General features: G+C 38.7%; 1 long non-coding RNA gene across 1 annotated transcript; it reads left to right on the plus strand.

Moving 5' to 3' along the window:
* Positions 1–1,299: 1,299 nt before the first annotated feature.
* On the plus strand, positions 1,300–19,640 carry LOC142435851 (uncharacterized). The gene is made up of 4 exons (XR_012781614.1): positions 1,300–1,383; positions 2,390–2,480; positions 11,063–11,179; positions 19,569–19,640. It is a non-coding gene; the product is annotated as an uncharacterized LOC142435851 (long non-coding RNA).
* The last annotated feature ends 1,319 nt before the right edge of the window (positions 19,641–20,959 follow it).

Here is a 20,959-nt window from a genome sequence, read left to right on the forward strand (position 1 = left end):
TGAGTGGAAATATCGTCCTCAGGGCTTGGTGGGCCAGGATGTGTTCCACTTTGAACTACTTTCTTGTATTCATAACACTTGTAAATTCTTGTTTTAAAAATTTGTCCCCCATCTTCCTGATGTCCTTCTGAGAAAACAATCACTGTAAGCAATGTCTGGTTAAATTATATATCAAAAGAAATCTTTTTATTTACCCACCTATAAATGTGATTTTTTTAGGACATTTGATGTATGTTTTTAAGTACTTGGTATTTGGTGTATTTGTGCTTAGTTTGTACAATGTAGACCATAATCTGGTACCCATAGAGTGACAGCAGATATAAAAACCTAACAGCACAGGGTGTGCATTTTTCCTGTTTTCAGGGCCTAGTGCATTATGTGGAACAAAGCATGGTGGACCCTTTTTATATTCATCTAATTGCTTTAAAATGCTAAAGTAGATACTTACTCCTTTTGTTCTTCTGGTTTTAAAATGTGATCCATATCAAGTGTCTAAGAAGATGTGCATTTTATAGGGTGAAACTACTTCCTCTGTATATGAAAAAACCCTAAAGTATAGTAAAAAATATAGATGGGGAAATAGCAAATATTTGTTGAATGAATAAACTGCTGACTCCATGTCCAGCTACAGTAGTGTGGTGAGGATTCGGAAGTGCTCCTAGAAGCGGAGTGCTCATACAATAGAAACATCATGTAAGACCACCTTCTTCGGGCCATGATGTCAGGTTTTCTCTTACCTCAGTGAACAAATAGGACACTTGTCTTTTGAAATAATAGAAAGCAATCAGTGTGCAAAACTGTACAATACCAAATGGTTAAAGGAGATTAAATTATTATAGTATCATTGCATTGACAAGTTAGTTAACTTGGCTTTTTCTTACTTTAATCTTGTAATGTGTAAATAAAAGTTCTGAAGTAGAAGCAGCACAATTTGCTTAGGTAAACTGTTACGTACAAATAGGTAAAAATGTGTACGTGTATCAGTCCTTTGAAAAATATCATGGAAAAATTAATTTTTTTGGTTCTGTAGTGCCAGGAACTGGATTTAATGGTTTCTTGTGGGGATTGTAGGGGTGGTTGGTGGGAAACAGGAAGCTAATAACAATGAGTACAAGAAATAAGAAAATGTTCTAAAATTGATTGTAGTGGTAATTGTACAGTTTTTTGTATAATTCTTAATAACTATTGAATTGTTTGATGTGAATTGTTACATGTCAATAAAACTTAAAAATTTTTGTTGTTCTGCAGTGTATTTATCCATTTTCTCTTTAATTCTCTTCCTAGTAATGAAGCAAAATCAGACGGAAGAAGCAATTTGATACCAACCATCAAATTTCGGCACTGTTCTTTGTTAAGAAATCGACGCTGCACTATTGCGTACTTGTAAGCTGCTGTGATTTTACTTGTAGTAGCAGGAAACAAAGAAGAGTTTTCCATGGGGTTTCTCAATTAAGTTTCTGGTTGATAGCAACAGATCTCAGATTTATTTATCTCTGTGGTTATGCATGGAGCCCTGGTAGCATGGTTACTTGTTGGGCTGTGATCTACATGGTCCACAGTTCAAAACCACTAGTAGTTCCGAGGGGAAAAGGCCGTGTTTCTATTCCTGTAAATAATTACAATCTCGGAAACCCACAGGGGTTTGCTATGAGTCAGCATTGGCTTGATGGAAGTGAGAGTGTTTTCAGTGTTTATGCGCTGGACTGTTAACCAGAAACAGCATTTCAAAACCACCAGCTGTTCTGCGGGGAAAAGATGAGGCTTTCTACTCTTAAAAAAGAGTTACAATCTCGGAAACTCACTGGTGCGCTTCTATCCTGTCCTTACAGTGTCAGTATGAGTCAAACAACTCCATGTGGCAGTGAGTTATTTCTTTTAAGTTTGATTTAATGTAAGCATTTTAATTTCGTTTTTCCAGTTTAAAATTTGTATTGTAAAAGATTGCACTATTCTTGAAAGCAGAGAGAATAATATAGTGAAGCTCCTGGAGTTGTCTTATAAATTTAACAATACATTTTCCATAATTTATGACATATGTATGTTAGGCTACTTAAAACTAAGTACTAAACATCAGATAACATTTTACCACTATATACTTTAGGATACATGTCTAAGAAATAAGGGCCTTTCTGATCTTTTTCCACATTACTGCTGTGTCACCATCACAGTTACGACAATGAACAGTGCTAGGGGCATCAGCCCAGTTCCTATTCCCGATTTCTGGTAGTCCCAAAGATGTCTTCTTAGAGTAGATCTATTTGCATCAGAATCTTAAAAAAAAAAAAATCCACAAATGACAGTTTAGTTGATAAGATCCTTGAGTCCTTACTGATAGAACAATGTCTGATTTCCTGCTTGTTTGTATGCTAATACTCTCTCAATGTCCTAGGTATGACCGGTTACTGCGGATTCGTGCACTTAGGTGGGAATATGGCAGTGTGTTGCCTAATGTTTTACGATTTCACATGTCTGCTGAAGAAGTAAGTTAGCACTTTTTCAAGTTAATGATTTTGGGAAAATACTGAGATCCTGGCTTTTTTTTTTCTACAATGATGTTTACTGGTATTTCTCTGTTTTCTGTAAATTTTCTATATTTTGTTTGTGAGAATGTGTAGAGGTAAATATAAACTACTAACTCAGCAGTTTGTATATATAATTTATTGACACATACTTTTTGAATTAAGCAACCATTCTTACCATACTTTTCTGAGTTATTCCTCACTAGCATAAACTTACTACTCCAAGATTCCTAGCTAATCTTTTGAGTTGCTATCATTTGATCCATGATTTGATCACCTTTTCAGCAATAAGTTTTCAGCGTTTTTTAAGCAGTTAGTACTTACTGCGATAGGCATGGGAAGTATAAAACCAAACTCATTACTCTCAAGTCGATTGTGACTAAAACTGCCTCAGAGGTTTATAAGGCTATACATTATTTTTGTTTTGAACTGTCTTATTTGGCACATAATCCATATACACTATCAATCTTTATGGAAACCAACTGCCATATTTTTCTCTTACAGAGTAGCTAAGTGGATTCAAATTGCCAACCTTTCCATTAATAGTGACAAATGTAGCAACTGCCACTGGGGTACCCTCCTGGAAGGGAGTAGTAGTAACTAATTCTAGTGCTACAGGGAAAACTGACAAACAATGAAAAAAGGAGTTTCTTTTATTTATTAGTGATTCATCAGTGGAGTTGAAAAGCCGACATTATTCTTAGGAGATATGTAGTTTTCTAGTCAGCATGAATAAATATTCAGAATAAGATGAGTATTTGTCACTGAAGGTAGGGTGCTAGACCAGTATTTCAAGATAGAACATTAGAGTCAGAACACTTGGTTTCAACTCCTGACACTGCTTTCTAATCTTGGGCAAGTAACCTCATTGCTCTGTGTTCACTCCTTTATTTACAAAATGGGGTCATAGTGTGTCCTACTACAGCCTTGGTTCTCAACCTTCCTAATGCCACGACCCTTGAATAGAGTTCCTCATGTTGTGGTGATCCCCAATCTTAAAATCATTTTTGTTGCTACTTCATAACTGTAATTTTGCTACTGTTGTGAATTATAATGTAAACATCTGATATGTAGGATATATTTTTAGTTTACAAATTGAACATATTTAAAGCATAGTGATTAATCACAAAAATAGGTAATTATATCTTGTGAAATACTGATTTCTAATTATAAATAAATGAAATTTTGTCTTGAAGCATGGTGTAGCATGAGTAACAGTCTTAATATAACAATAGTGAACTACATTGCTACATTTTGCGACAGTGTGCGTAAAAAGCCAGAAGGTTGAGATAGTTTCTTTCTCACTAGATCAGAAATTCTCCAGACAGTCTTTGCAAGAGCACAAGATCATCTTCCACAACAAATCTACTTCTTTATTTAGACTTGATAACAAACAAGCTGGAAAACCCTGTTTCACAAAGATAAGTTGTTGGAAATGGAAGAAAAAGGTGCAACACAGTCTCCGACAGAACAGGACCTGACTGCAAACACTTGATCCAGAATTTTGTAACTGGCATTGTAGAGAAATCAGTTCTCGCTGCATCGCTGTTAGTTCAATAAACGTCTCTTGTGCTATCTCAGGAACATCTTCAACTTTGACTGTAAATGGACTTCTGGCAAGTGCAAATGAGGTGTCGGGTAGATTTGGAAAGTACGATGAAATTTCATCTGCAAGCATATGCAAGTGTTCTTTCACAGAAATTGTAATCCTTTTGTCTGGTTCAGTGTCATGTTCTTCAAAGAAAACAGATAGGGTAGGCATGTAAATTTTATTTTCTTTTTATTATTTTTTTGGTAAATTTTATTTTCATCCAATTTTTTCCCCCAAAGCTGATGTTTCCTTTGGAATGATCAGATATTTTCAGATAAATCAAGGCATGTTGCATTTTGTCCTTGCAGTAATAAATTGTAACTCATTCAAGATGGCAAAGATGGCAATCAAACTATTTTCTGTATCTCACTTTTATCGCTGCAAAATGCTTTGAACTGCGGTCATGTTTTCTGATAAAAAACGTTTTGAGTTCATCACCATGCTCAAAAACACCTTTTAAAACTTTTCCTCTGGACAACCGCCTCACTTCAGTTGCGAAAGCAGTAGACTGTTTAAAGTGCTCGCCTTTACAAAATTGACAGAATTTATGATGCTTCTCATTACTTCTTGTAACTCTTTTGGCCGTGTATTTGTTGCTAATATTTTCTGAGGAGTTATACAGTGAGTTCCGGTGACTTTCGGTGACTCAGTACCAAACGTTGAAATTCAGATTGACATCCTAGCATAGTGGAGCATCATCTGCAAACACCACAAACCTTTTCCCAAGAGATCTTATGCTCTTTCAGAATGAACCAACTATCAAATACATCACGTGTAGTAGTTGCCATTTTAAGAGGTTTGCAAAAAAAGAAACTCATATTTAAAGTCGCCATCATTAATATGCCTCAGGTAAACAGTAACTGTGAACAGTTTGCAACGTCTGTAGATTCATCACGCTGGATGCTAAATATTGGAAGTGGAGCAGATTTACTTTCCTGGATTATCTGATCAAGAATATCAGCAGCCTTGTCTGCTATTCTTCTGCAGGCAGTGTCATTTGATAAGAAAATTGCGCTCAATTTTGTAACAAATTCATCTCTGATCATAACTCGAACAATTTACTGGCCCCTGGCAACAGTGAATCCTCAGCAATGGTGTAGGGTTTCATAGCGCTGGTGATTCTGAGTGCCACCAAATATGAAACTTCAATGACTGCTACGTTTTGTTTGTGGTACTTGCCACCAGTGTCAAGTCTGGCTTTCTTGAGTTTATCATCAGCTTTGCTTTTAAAATAGTTGGTATCCTTGCCAGCAAAGCTCGGATATTTGCTATCAAAATGGCATATTAGTTTGTTCAGCTTCATAGATTCAACTAATAGAACTTCACAACAAGTAAGACATTGTAGTTTCTCAGTTCCTGCTGTCATTGAAGTAAAACCATACCATAAAAAATCCTCACTATCTTTTCTTAACGTTCTTCTACATGATCCATTGTCATGGGATGGTTGGCTAATGAAAATAATATATAACCATAGCTTTAATAATACAAAAGATGGCTCTCCCTCCTCCACCACTGCCACCTCCTCCTGCTGTTCCTGCAGCTGCCTGTGTGCTCGTTTGGTGCGGACCTGGTACCTCTTTTGAGAAGACTTCAGCATTCACCCTGGCCAACAAAAAACTCAAGGGAGGAGTCAAGACTGAGAACAATGATCAGATTAACTTGAAGGTGGTAGGGCAGGATGGTTCTGTGGTGCAGATTAAGATTCAGAGGCACACCCACTTAGTAAGCTAATGGAAGCCTATTGTGAACAGGGTTTGTCAATGAGTCAGATCTGATTTGATTCGACAGACAGCCAATCAATGAAACAGACACACCTGCACAGTTGGAAATGGAGGATGAAGATACAATTGATGTGTTCCAGCAGCAGACAGGAGGCATCTTCTAAGGGAGCCTGCTCCTTTCCTCCAGAACTCTCTTCCAGCCGACCAAGAATCCATTCTCGATTAGAAAACCACAGTTTGATTCCACCACCTCCTGACAACTACAGTATAGTTTTCTCTTTATTTCATTTCCCCTTCCTCATTCCTTTATTGTACACAAAGTAACTGGTGCATGTACACAAGCATATTAAATTTTTCCCTTTGTTTATTTATTCGTTTACTAAATCACCAATGGTATGTTTTGATCAACATCAGGTGGAGATGGGATGGGGAAAACACTGGTTCTGTGAAAGCTCCCCTTCTCCATCAGTGGCTTGCTCATTCAGCTTCTCTCTTTGTATTTCAGTAGGTTATTTTGCTCTCACTGTTTAACAAAAACAAAAAAAATGACATGAAAAAAATCCTTGCATGCCTTGTTCGATTGAAGAATTTTTATGTTTTTCATTTATCATTGTAAAACCAAGGACAGTTTTATAACATTTTTGTATGTAGCTATTACATGTAGGGCAATCTGTCTTTAAGTAGGCGTAAATTACTCTCAATGAAGCCTAGATAGTTTTCCCTTCAAGTCAAGCGCCTTGTTTAAATTTCTTATTTAAAAAAAAATAGTACTAAAGATGATACATGGCACAATTTAGTCAATACAGTTTATTAAAATTTCCTATGATTTAACATTCTCTATGTTGTGTTTTTACATACCTGTTACTATCACAAGGAGCAGTATTCACATCAACCACAGCTGAATATAAAAAGACCAATCAGCATCCAGATAAAGTTCCCATGGTACAGATATCGATTTTTTGCAGTAGTTTATGATTTTACCCAGAAATAATAATTCATGAAGTGTCATTTACCACCAATACTGCTGCTTTTAACACTGTCGCTGCTTTTAACACAGTAGCTGCTTTTAACACAGCAGCTGCTCTCTACGCATGTGTGACTTGTCCACATAAACACATTGTGGTGCCAACCCTGTCACATCCACCTTTATTTGTACAAGTTGAATGTGATGGGGTTGTCTGATTATGTCCTTACGCTGCGTACACGTATGTGGGCAGACCCTCCTGGAGATGGATAGAGGAGCAGTGACTTGGTTCCTAAGACCATTGGAAATACATGTTTTCCAATGGTCTTAAGTGACTCCTGTGAAAGGGTCCTTTGACCCCAAAAGAGGTCGTAACCCACAGGTTGAGAACTGCTGTATTAACAGGGTTGTTACAGGATGATTAAGGCTGCCCATTTGGAACATAGCATAGAACGGAATGTGATCAATGCTGTTATTGTGTGAGTTTGGTATAGTATATCACTTATGAAAGAAAGTGTTAGTCTGGGTTGACTAGAGGAACAGTCATACACTCATGTGTATAAGAACTTTATATAAAAGAGCAATTATATATTGAGAAAACATCTCAGCCCAGTTCAGATCAAGTTCATAAGTCCGATATTAGCCTATATGTTCGGTACTAGTCGATAAATTCCTCTTTAGATTCACAGTATATGTAATGATGCCAAATGCAGGAATATCGCAGGCCAGTGGGTAGAAGGTCTTGTGGATCCAGTGGCAGTGTATGCATTTCAGTGTTGGCACGGGTCTCCTCCAGCTCTCTGACTGTCTCAGCGCAGAAAAGGAAGGCAGAGAGACTGGGTTTGATCTCCATTGAGCTACTTATTTCTGTCATGCCTCAAAATGAGGTCATCAAGCTGCAATTTTATTGACAGGCTGACAGGATATAATGTAATTGCCACGGCATGTATTCAGTAAATTTGCCATGAGTTTTATAAACAATTTACTTGCTAACTGCATTTAAAAAATTTAACTTGAGTTTAATTGACATAATTCATATACCACACAACCCAGTGGTTTAAATATATTAAAAAGAGCTGTGCAGTTATGATCTCCATCAATTTTAGAACATTTTCTTCAGTCTTAAACTCACCATTTGCCCCAGCCTGCCCTGTCCTAACCCAAAGAAACTGAATCCATTTATAGTCTTCACAGTAACTAAGTCCTATCCTAGATTTTATTTAAAGAAAATCATATGCGTATGGATTGTGATAAGAGTTGTATGAGCCCCTAATAAAATGTAAAACACAAAATAAAAAAAAAACACCTAACTATCCTAAGTCATCATGGCAAAATATTGAATGCTCAATAAACCACTGAAAACTCCAAAAAAAAAGAAAGAAAATCATATGCAAAAAAACAGCCCTCAATCCAAAAGAAAATATAAAAACTAGAACAAATTTAAAAGGGACCAAAAGAGAGAAAAACAATAACGTTAAAAATTATCTGTGTTAATCTACTTTCCAATGCACTCAGTGTATAACAAGACTATTTCCATTCTTTGTTCATGGTCTAAGGAGATTCACTGGAGGCTTAATCTGTGTGGGAACTGTGCAAATGGAGTTTGGGCTTCCACTGTCATCCGCAGTCTGCTCAGGTTTTAATCTCTAATACCATTGCCTCCTCTGATCTTGAATTGCTAAGTACATTTCCATGCTTTATTTTTATTCTGTTCATGTTCTGGAGAAAGAAACAAAGTACCTCAGCTTCTTGAGGGAACTACTAAATAATTACGTTACCAGTTAATTTTTCAGGTTCTTTTTCCATGGTCTTTGTGCCGGAATCTTACATTAAGTGGACTTGAGGGGTGCCTCTTTATTATGGTGAAATGAACAGAACATGTTCTTTCTCTAATAACAATAGCTATAGTATTTTTTTAAAAACATAGAGTGTTTAAGAGTAATAGTTCTTGTAGGATTTTATCTTAAAATTTAAGTAACCAATAGATGAGGATTTTATTTTAAACATAAATACATGAACTTGTCGTGCATAAACTTTTTTAGTTTAGTACAAGGTAGTCATGACAAGGCACACAAGTAAGACTTCAAGATGCTGATTTTCGAACCAGAAAATTATAATTAAGAATTATAATGTTAGTCTTGAGATTAGATTTCCATACTTTAGACTTCATTTTGACCTTGAGTTCAATGGAAATCCCTTATAGCTGGGGTCCAAATTCGGTGTTAATAGAGTCTCTACAAGGTCTAGTCTATGGAGAGAATCACTGCCTCTGCCTTTTCCTTCTCAGAGCATAAACCGAAATTCAGTTTCTATATGTGAACATTTCACTTTGAACTCACCGATAAGGGATAGGTGATGCCATCTTTAACAAAGATTAGTGTATTATTTTTTTCCATGAAGGTAGACAAATAGTAGTTTACAAGTTAGAGACTCCAAGACACTTTAGAGAGAGATAATCTTATGTCATAATTTCTTTTTTAAAAATCATTTTATTGGGGCTCATACAACTATTATCACAATCCATACATACATACATTAATTGTGTAAAACACCCACTGCCATTGACTTTTAACAATCCTTAAGGATGAGCAAAGTAGAACTGGCTCTTTAGGTTTCTGAAGCTGTATTTCTTTATAGGAGCAGAAATCCCCTTTCTCCCTAGGTGTAACTGGTTGAGTCAAACTGTTGACCTTGGCTTTAGCCAACACATAACCCAATACTAACCAACATAGTAGTGGTGGGTGCCTTCTCGTCAGTTCCGCCTCATAGTGGCCCTGTCTAGATCAGCATGAAGTACTACTGGACTCTGCATCCTCACAATTGTTATGTTTGAACCCATTGTTGAGTTACCGTATCAATTCATCTCCTTGAGTTGTTTTTGTTTTTCCCACTGACTTTGCACTGTACCAAGTATTGTGTCGTTTTCTAAGGACTGGTCTCCTGAAAACATGCCCAAAACTTGTGAGACAAGTCTTGCCATACTCATCTCTAAGGATCAGTCTGGCTGTGATCTTCCGAGACAGATTTGTTTGTTCAGTTAGCAGTCCATGGTACTTTCGGTGCTCTTTGCCTACATGCTAATTCAAAGGCATCTATTCTTTGGTCTTTATTAATTGTTGTCCAACTTTCATATGCTTATGAGGCAATGGAAAATCCCATGGCTAAGGTCAATGGAAAATCCCATGGCATTGCTCAGTCCTCAAAGTGTGACATCCTTGCTCTTCATCACTTTAAAGTAGAATTTCAGAAATCCAAAATATGTTTAGTGAAAGAAATTTGTCACAAAATAATAAATACTGTGTGGATCTATTTAAAGTACAAATAATGAACAGCACTAAACTAGTGTTTTAGGGATGCATTCTTGGGTGATAATGTAAAATTTTCAGAATGGAACAAAATGATAAGTCCCCATTTTGGGGCTGAGGATGTGTTACTCCTTGACCAGGCTGTTTCTTAATAATGTCATTAACCTGTACATCTTTGTTTTGCCTACCTTTCTGTAATTATACATAAATAAGATTCTGAGGAGATTGCAACTAATGTCACAAAACAAAATATATATAAATTATTGTATAAAACATGAGTTTTCTCTGTAAACTTTCACCCTAACCATAATAGACTTTAAAAAATAACAAATGCCTTTTATTATTATTTCCTTCCCCCAGCCCTTTGGCAACTCTTAATCTACTTTTTTACATTTATAGAATTCCGATGACTGACTTTCCTACAAATGCAGTCGTAAAATAATGTGACCTCTTGCGCCACTTTACATGTGATAAAGGTTTACCCTTGTCAGATACAACTTAGAACTGAATTCCAAAGTAAGCCTCACTATCTTCTATTGTGTGCACTCCTCATTTTGCTTGTCCTTCCTTCTCTTTGGGGACATTTGCATTGTCTGCTCAAGCATGTTGTTCCATTCTTATAAAAAGAGTCCGTGCAGTATTTAAAGCGACCATAACTGAATCATGTGTTTTTCGTAGTGTTGTTTCTGGTTGAATGGTTTTTTTAGATCTGTGCTTAGGTCTACTGGTTTGTAAGCTATGTGATAACAAGAATTTTGTCTGTTTTGGTTGAATGCTCCATCCTAAGTGCACAGACAGTTCCTGACTCGTAGAAGACAACCATTAATGTTCGCTATATAAATACAGGAATGCCACACTCATGATCTACATGGGCGTATGTGCTGTTTGAAGTCACGATTACACAATGTTGGCAAGCTTGTTTTCTTTGTCACTTGGTAAAAAGACCATTTTTCTGTTTTCAGATAGAATGGTTCAATTGTTATAAGAAGTCCCTTGCTACTTACATGAGGTCATTGGGAGGAAATGAAGGTTTGGACATAACACAGGATATGAAGCCTCCCCAAAGCTTATATATTGAAGTAAGTTTTACCTCTTGAGAATGGATTTTATTGAATGTGTGGATTATGCTCCTATTATGTAAGAAGGAGATATGAATATAGTTTTGTTAGGTGCCACCAAGTCCTATTCATAGTAACTAGATGTACAACAGAATGAAACACTGCCTTGCCCCGCACCCTCTTCTCAAACATTGCTGTTTGAGCCCATTATTGCAGTCATGGTGTCAATGTGTACCACTGAGAGGCTTCCTCTTTTTGACCATCCAGGGACTTGCCATCCAGATGACATATACACGGAGTCGGCCTCTTTAAGGGGCACTCCCGCTGTAGCTCTTCCAGCATAGCTTTGTTTGCTCTTCTGGCTGTTGATGTTTTGTCAGTGCTTTTCTGCGATATCATAATTCATAGTTATCAATTCACCTCTGTCTTATTCATTGTTCACCTTTCATATACATATTAGGTGATTAAAAAATAGCATGGCTGGGGTCAGATAAACCGAGGACTAGTTTTCATAGTTTTACTGAGATAAAAGGACCCCTGGTGGTACAGTGGTTACACATTGGGTTGCGATCAGCATGGTCCGCAGTTCAAAACCCACAAAAACTCTGTCCCTTGACTCCACCCCTTGAGGGATAAGATGGGGTTCCTGCCAGGTCTAGAGGCCAGGTGTGTGGATTTCTCACCCAATGGGGGGGGGGGTTAAATTAAACCTCTCAAGTCTACTTTGAGATTGGTGCGGGAAGTGCTAGGCTTCTCTTTCCCCCTTGCCCCCTAATTGTGTTGTTTTGCTAACACATTTCCTGCTTGGGGGTGGCAAGGTGAGGAATGTTGAGCAAGGGCTGGTGGAACTGTAGAACAAAGCAAAAGTTAAGCTTGGCTAGTGACTGTCTGCACCAAGCTGACTCTGCAAAGCTGTTCTTCACCAGAGGACAGCAAGCCAAGAGGCTTGGTCAGCTGGGTTAGCTCAGGGACCAGAAAAAATTGGCTATGCCAGGCAGGAGGGACGCTTCCCCAGCGTGTGGACAGCCTATAACAAAGAGGGGAATCTGTTAGTAGTTGCTACTGCTCTCTCAGTTTAAGAAGCTTGGATGTACTTCATATTGAGATTCTCTTCCATGAAGTTTAGGATATCGCTCCTAGTGGACCTTCTCTATAATTGCTGAGAGTTGTCCGAGTTTGTTGTCTGACAGTCATTTTGCTGACTCTGCTGCTCTTTAACACTTTAAAGAAGTCTTTTGCAGCATTTATCTCATGGCTTGATTTCTTCACTAATTCCATGAATGTTGATTATGCATTGAAATAAATGAAATCCGTGTCAATTTATTTTTTTCTCTTTTTATCATTGTGTTTATTGGCCCGAGCATGAGGCTTTTTTTTTCCATCGAGCCATAATCCCTACAGAAAGCTTTAGTCTCAGTTCTTCATTAATGTGTTGAATCCTCTTAGCTTTCCATAAGCAAAGTTGTATCATATGCATATCACAAGGTCTCTGCTTTTACACTGGACATTTTAATACTTTCATATTGAAAGTTACTACCACTAAGGAAGTACTTACCAAGGAGCTTCAAATGTTTCTGGGATTTTTTTCAGTTTTTAAATTCCATATTTGCACACACTTGAAGTCCCTGTCATATAGTTGTCATTTTGTTACTTGTTAAGTGGGTTATCCTCTCTTTGCTCCTCATTTCTTCCAGTAGTACCACGTACTTTGGCGCTTAGTTAATTTTTGGATTTTGAACCATCTTTATTATCCTCTTTTGTATACTTTTGAATATTGAATAAAGAAGACCAAAGAAAAATGTTTGCATTCAACTTAGGTGTTGGCTAAATATGTTAGGTAGCCAGAATAGGGGCCATAAAGGGGGAGTGTTAGTCTGGGTAGACAAGAGAAACAAATTCATAGAAACTCATGTTTATAAGAAAGAGGTTTATATAGAAGAACAACTGAATATTGCGAAAACGTCCCAGCCCAGTCCAGGTCAAGTCCGTGAGCCCAATATTAGCCCATATGTCTGATACCAATCTGTAAAGGCCTCGTCAGACTCACGAAACATGCAATGACTCCGATTGCAGGACGATCTTGAACCAGCGAGTAGAAAGTTTTTGGATCCAGTAGCATTGTAAACATCTCAGCGCTGGCAGGGTTCTTCTCTATGTAGCTTCTCTGGCTCCAGAGGTCTGTTGCATCAGGGTAGGTCCGTGTGGCTTTCCCAGCTACCAGGACGTAGTGCCATGTGTCTTGCCAGTAGAGCATCTCCAAGGAAGTGAGCTGAGAGAGAGAAGCGTCTCCTGTTTAAGGAGGAAATACTGGAGTTCCCAGAATTCTCAGGCGAAGGCAATGCCCACACAGAGGCCTCACTGGCTATCCTGATTGACCAACTAGACTCCACCACTTCACTCTTAATCCTCTCAAGTCCCAAATTGACATCAGATTACATAAGCACCACAAGGGGGTTGTCTCCGCACTAACTGCATAAGGCTAAAGCAAAAGGATTGGAAGAAATCAGGCATCCATTAAATTTTAGAACAATCAAACTGAGCATGCTCAGACAAGAGCTCCCTCCGCCCCGAGGGGAGGTCCACCAGGGCACACAGATTAGGCTCAGTTACATTACCTCACACAGGTGGGCCTAAACTCAAGCCAGTGGAACCAACCAATACCTTCAACCATGCTTCCCCCAGCCGTTGTGGAGAGGAGGGAATAAAGACCCTGCCTTGACTTCCTTCCATTCCAGCATTCTCCACAAGTGGGGGGTGGGAGCCCTTTTGGCCCCTGGGATTTCCTGGTTCCACGTGCTGGGTTACGTGTTCCTGTTCTTTCTATGTGTTTTTTCCCCATTCAGCAGTGAACCCATGTGCAGTTCTGCGGATCCTTGTATGCTTTCTTAAAACAATGTGTATTTTTTGAGGCTGTAATACCTGAAACTTCCCTTTTCCCCATAAAAATCACTTGGATTACAAACCTGCTTCTGCTGTGTGAATTCTTTCAGGTACCTGAATCCAGGAACCTAACACCTTTTTCTCTATATTGCTTCATCTTGCAATCTACTCTCCTTGTATTTCAATCTAAAGGAATGTCTCAACATTCCCTCAGGTTTTATTTGTTTTCTTGAATTTTATCCTCATTTATAAAGGAAAGTTTTGCTGGCTATAGGAATCTTGGATGGCTGTTCATTTCTTTCATTATTTTAAATATGTGACTCTATTACCTCCTGGTTTCCAGGGTTTCTATATATGTAAATTGGTACTTCATTTTATTTGATATTGTCAAGATTTTATCTTTTTTTTAAAGAGTTTGATGATAAGATATTTTGGTGTGGATCTCTCAGGCTTTCTTCTGATTTGGAAATTCTTAAGTGTCATTGATATGTACATTCTTGTCCTTTGTCAAGTTTTGGTAATGTTCTGCTGTTGTCTATTAAGTTTTATTTAGTTACCCTTTGCCCTCTTCTGGGACTTCCATAATATTTGCATTGATTTGCTTGATGGTGTTCCTTGGGATCATGTTTCTTTACTTTTGTTCCTCAGACTCAATAAGCTGTTCTGTTCTTCTGCCAACTCAAATATCCTGTTGAGTTATCCAGTAACGTTGTTTCTCTTATTTGTTAGTGCTAGTAATTGGATTGGCTTCTTTAAATGTAGGAAGACATATCAGAGGGCCGTATTTGACTTTCTCTGGCTTCACTGTTTCCATGAGGCAGAGTTCAGACATGCCTCCATCCTTCATCCTTCAATATCTATTCTGACACCACCCACTCCTCCCTCACACACTGCCTTTCTGTCGGGTTCAATTATCGGTCCCAGTTGGCCTCACAGAACTCACAGACAATATTCACAATTTAGTGGGCTTATTAAGGAAGGTAACTAGTTACCACAAGTCAGCATCAGGAAACAGTAAGTGTACCTCTCCTGTCATCCAGCAGTCATGTCAGTCTTTAGTCCTTAGCCTCTCAGTCACATAGTCCCTTTGCCTCTTTGGGCCAGAAAGGCAGCCCACTGCTCTGCCTCAAAGTATCATAGTCTCAGTATTGCTCCTCTGTTTTATGTCATGGACGCCTTGCCTCAGCTCTGGTCTTGGCCTAGTCCCTCTGTTCTGTCCCATGGTCTCTGTGATGCAGCCTTTGATGCCTCCATCTCAGTCTCTACCACTTCAGACAAAGATCTCAAGTATGTCCCACTAGGGCCTCTTACACCTTGATGGTCCAGCATTTCTCTGTGTTCCTGCTTCTGAGATGGCTTTTCCACATAACCATCCCTCCAAAATGGGATTTTAACCATAGCCATATAGGCTAGAATTGATAATACAATGCATAAGAGATGATTGCTAGATGGGCCTTATTCATTGACTACATCTCTTCATCTCTTTCTTAGGATCCCTGCTGGCATTGTAGGATAGGCATTGATTGGACTGCTAACCATAAGGTTCCAGAACCAAACTCTCTGGTATGGAGTCAATGCTGATTCCTAGGGATCCCCTATGGGTTTCTGAGTAGAAAGCCCAGGCTTTCTCCTACTGGTACTGGTAGTTTTGAACTGTCGACCATGCAGATTGCAACCCAGTGATTAACTGCTGTACCACCAGGGTTCTGAGGTTCTTACGGTTCAAATTTACCAACTGTTGCTCAGGGGAAAGATGAGACTCTTAGTTTCTGTAAGGATTTACAGCCTTGGAAAACCAATATAGGGTCATTGTGAGTTAGAATCAACTAGAGGGCGGTGATAGAATCTCTTTATAGATATTTTAATTTATGTATATATATATTGCTAACCCAGTTTTCTTTTGTTCTTTGGGCCTGTTTTTTTTTCCTAATTGTTTTATTAGGGGCTCATAGAACTCTTATCACAATCCATATATATACGTACATCAATTGTATAAAGCACATCTGTACATTCTTTGCCCTAATCATTTTTTTTACATTTTATTAGGGGCTCATACAATTATTATCACAATCCACACATATACATACATCAATTGTGTAAAGCACATTCCTACATTCTTTGCCCTAATCATTTTGAAAGCATTTGCTCTCCACTTAAGCCCTTTGCATTAGGTCCTCTTTTTTCCCCCCTCCCTCCCTTGCCCCCCCTCCCTCATGAGCCCTTGATAATTTATAGATTGTTATTTTGTCATATCTTTCCCTATCCGGAGTCTCCCTTACCCCCCGCCCCCCACCCTTCTCTGCCGTCCGTCTCCCAGAGAGGAGGTCACATGTCGATCCTTGTAATCAGTTCCCCCTTTCCAACCCACTCACCCTCCACTCTCCCAGCATTGCCCCTCATACCATTGGTCCTGAAGTTATCATCCACCCTGGATTCCCTGTGCTTTCAGCTCCCATATGCACCAGTGTAGAATTAGGATCATGGTAGTTGGGGGGAGGAAGCATCCCGGATCCGGGGGAAAGCTGTGTTCTTTTTTTTTTTTCTTTCTTTTTTTACATTTCATTAGTGGCTCATACAACTCTTATCACAATCCACACATATACATACATCAATTGTATAAAGCACATCCCTACATTCTTTGCCCTAATCACTCTCAAAGCATTTGCTCTTCACTTTAACTTTGCATCAGGTCCTCTTTTTTTTCTCCCCTCCCTCATGTGCCCTTGGTAATTTATACATTGTTATTTTGTCATATCTTTCCCTATCCGGAGTCTCCTTTACCCCCCCCCCCACCCTTCTCTGCCGTCTGTCTCCCAGAGAGGAGGTCACATGTGGATCCTTGTAATCAGTTCCCCCTTTCCAACCCACTCACCCTCCACTCTCCCAGCATTGCCCCTCATACCAATGGTCCTGAAGTTATCATCCACCCTGGATTCCCTGTGCCTCCAGCTCCCATATGCACCAGTGTACAACCTCTGCCCTATCCAGTCCTGCAAGGTAGAATTCGGATCATGGTAGTTGGGGGAGGAAGCATCCAGGATCTGGGAGAAAGCTGTGTTCTTCATCGGTACTGCATCGCACCCTGACTGACCCATCTCCTCTCCTAAACCCCTCTATGAGGGGATCTCCAGTGGCCGACAAATGGGCTTTGAGTCTCCACGCTGCACTTACCCCTTCATTCACTATGTGTGTGTGTGTGTGTGTGTGTGTGTTTGTGTGTGTGTGTGTAAAATTAAAAACTTTTATACAATAGCCTATACTCCAGGATAAAGTGTAGCTATCTGCTTTATACTCCTCCTGGATCATTGCAGTATCCCCACTTTGGGAAACACTGCTATAGAGGGACAGGAGTATGGAAATACTTATAGTGCCCTCTCTGCAACAAACTTTGATTCACAGTTTTAAGGTAATAGTGATGTGTGAGCTGAACTATATTAAGCTTATATTTTATAGGTCAAAAATGATTGGATGTTGGCACTTTAATTTCAAGCATCTTAATGTAATCTAACATTCCATCTTCCATAAATTTTGTTTTATTTTTAAAATACTAAATGAAAATTAATTGATTGCTAAGTTACTGTGTAAGCAAAATGAAAGAGCATGAAACTGAATCTTTTAAATGTATTTTTAAGTATTCCTGAGAAACAAGAGATTGGAAGACTTGATTTCCTTTGAAAAACAGTTTGTTCACTCCCTCAATGCATGAATATCTCCTTTTATTAGATTGGAACTCTATGATGCTCACTCTCCCGACACAACGTCTGGAGCCAAAGTGGGTGAACAAGTAAATATGGTGAAGAAAGCTGATGGTGCCCGGTTATCAAAAGAGATAGTGACTGGGGTCTTAAAGGCTTGAAGATAAACAAGCGGCCATCTAGCTCAGAAGCAACAAAGTCCACATGGAAGAACACACCAGCCTGTGTGATCGAGTGGTCCCGAAGGGATCAGTTACCAGGCATCAAAGAACAAAAAATCATATCATTGACTGTACACCTCCATGATAGGATCGCTGAAGACAAATGGGTGCATAAGCAAATGTGGTGAAGAAAGCTGATGGTGCCTGGCTATCAAAAGAGATAGTGTCTGGGGTCTTAAAGGCTTGAAGGTGAAAAAGCGGCCATCTAGCTCAGAAGCAAAAAAGCCCACATGGAATAAGCACACCGGCCAGTGCGATCGCGAGGTGCCAAGGGACCAGGTATAAGGCATCATGCAAAAAAAAAAAGATATGTGTGTATGTATGTGTACATGTGTGTATATGTATATATGTATATGTATATATGTATATATATACCATATTAAATGAAGGGGGAAGTGCAGAGTGGAGACCCAAGGCCCAAGTGTCGGCCAATGGAGATCCCCTCATAGAGGGGTTTAGGAGAGGAGATGGGTTAATTAGGGTGCGAGGTAGTACCGATGAAGAACACAACTTTCCTCCAGATCCTGGATGCTTCCTCCCCCCAACTACCATGATACGAATTCTACCTTGCAGGGCTGGATAGGGCAGAGGCTGTACACTGGTACATATGAGGGCTGGAGGTACAGGGAATCCAAGGTGGATGATACCTTCAGGACCAAGGGTGTGAGGGACGATGCTGGGAGAGTGGAGGGTGAGTGGGTTGGAAAGGGGGTACTGATTACAAGGATCCACATGTGACCTCTTCCCTGGGAGAGGGACAGCAGAGAAGGGGGGTAAGGGAGACTCCGGATAGGGCAAGATATGACAAAATAACGATGTATAAATTACCAAGTGCACACGAGGGAGGGGGGAAAGGGGAGGGAGGGGGAAAAAATAAAAAAGAGGACCTGATGCAAGGGGCTTAAGTGGAGAGCAAATGCCTTGAGAATGATTGGGGCAAGGGAATGTATGGATGTGCTTTATACAATTGATGTATGTATATGTATGGATTGTGATAAGAGTTGTATGAGTCCCTAATAAAATGTAAAAAAGGAAAAGAGAAAAATATGATTAGGGCAAAGACTCTACAGATGTGCTTTATACAATTGATGTATGTATATGTATGAACTGTGATAAGAATTGTATGAGCCCCAATAAATTGTTAAAAAGAAAAACAGTTTGTTTTTAGATGTATGTTCTTTTATCCTGATGGATTATGGGAAGGATCTGGTCAATCTAGTTGAGGTAAAATGCTCTTTTCTTTCTTGTTTGCCACTGTTATGTCCCTCATTTTTATTCCTTCTGATTAATATAGTGCATTGTTTGAGAGGAAAACGTCCAACTATGTAGTCTCCTTTTATCTAAATCCCTGGTTTCCTTATTGGTAATACCATCCATGTATACATTTGCAAAGCTTATGTTTCCCTTCCCGGTGACGTAGGAAATTGAGATCTTTAGGTTTAGGACCACAGTAAATATCTGGGAATAGTAAGGGTCCTAAGTACACAGAGGAGGAAACAGACACATAAAATACAGTACTTTTACTGTTCGGGCATTTATATAATCCCACTTCATGTTATGATCACTGCATATTTTAAAAGGTAATTTGGATAAAATATCTGATTTTCTTTTCAGGTACGGTGTCTAAGAGACTATGGAGAATTTGAAGTTGATGATGGTACCTCTGTGATACTAAGAAAAAACAGCCAGGTATTTATTGTCTTAAGAATGTATACTTTGAACTTCAATAAAAGTATTGAATGAAGAAAATGTTCGAATCAATAGTAAAATAATTACCTTGTGATGACAATTTATAGCACAGGCATTATGTTTAATATAGATCACCTTGTTTTGTACTTTTTGTAAATGTTAAGACTTACAAATATTGAATATACAATGGACTGCAAAAAGTGGGAAAATTCCATTCTGTGATTCCATTTATCTACCATGTGTTCTAAGCAATGTACTAGTAAAATTTTTATCTATTAATTACAAACAGATATAATTTTTATGAGTATATTACTTGGGCTTTGTTTGTTGTTTTTTCATTCTCTTTTGTTTTGTTTTTTCTATAGCACCTATATCTTTAGTGACTTCTTTAAGCATTAAAGAGGGCCACATCCTAAGAACGCATAGTTCTTAGATTGGGGCTAGATTTAAATGGGAGCACAAAATCCATTCACATATCTGTGGTTTATATATGTCTCTGGTTCACTTTAGAAACAACATTATCATTTTATGATAACGAAAACTTTTCAAACCATCTTCCTGGGACATAAGGTAACGATAGTGTTATTCATTTAGCTAATGATACAGAATTTAAAACACGGTTGAGAAAAGCATATAGAAGTATAGGCTGGTTTCAGACATCAATTCATGCTCGAATTGTTGACTTATATAGATTAAATTCAAGTTTCTGAACAATTTATTAAAAAATCTTTTCTGGGGGGACTCATACAGCTCTTATTACAATTCATCCATACATACATTGTGTCAAGCACATTTGTACATTTGTTGCCATATAATTTTCAAAACATTTTCTTTCTACTTGAGCCCTTGGTATCAGCTCCTCATTTTCACCCTCCTTCCCCCACCCTCCCTCACGAACCCTTGATTATTTATAAATTATTATTATTTTGGCATATCTCACACTGTCCAACGTCTCCCTTCACCCACTTTTCTGTTGTCTGTCCCCCATGGAGGAGTTTATATGTAGATCTTTATAATCCCTTGCCCCTTTCTACCCTACCTTCCCTCCACCCTCCCGGTATCGCCACTCTCACTACTAGTCCTCAGAGGGTCATCTGTCCTGGATTGCCTCTGTTTCTAGTTCCTGTCTGTACCAGTGTACATCCTCTGGTCTACCCGTATTTGTAAGGTAGAATTGGGATCATGATAGTGGGAGGGAGGAAGCATTAAAGAACTAGAGGAAAGCTGTATGTTTTATCTTTACTATACTATACCCTGACTGGTTTGTCTCCTCCCCAAGGCCCTTCTGTAAGGGTATGTCCAGTTGCCTATAGATG

This window comes from Tenrec ecaudatus, assembly GCF_050624435.1.
Source record: "Tenrec ecaudatus isolate mTenEca1 chromosome 2 unlocalized genomic scaffold, mTenEca1.hap1 SUPER_2_unloc_16, whole genome shotgun sequence".
NCBI classification, from domain to species: Eukaryota; Metazoa; Chordata; class Mammalia; order Afrosoricida; family Tenrecidae; genus Tenrec; species Tenrec ecaudatus.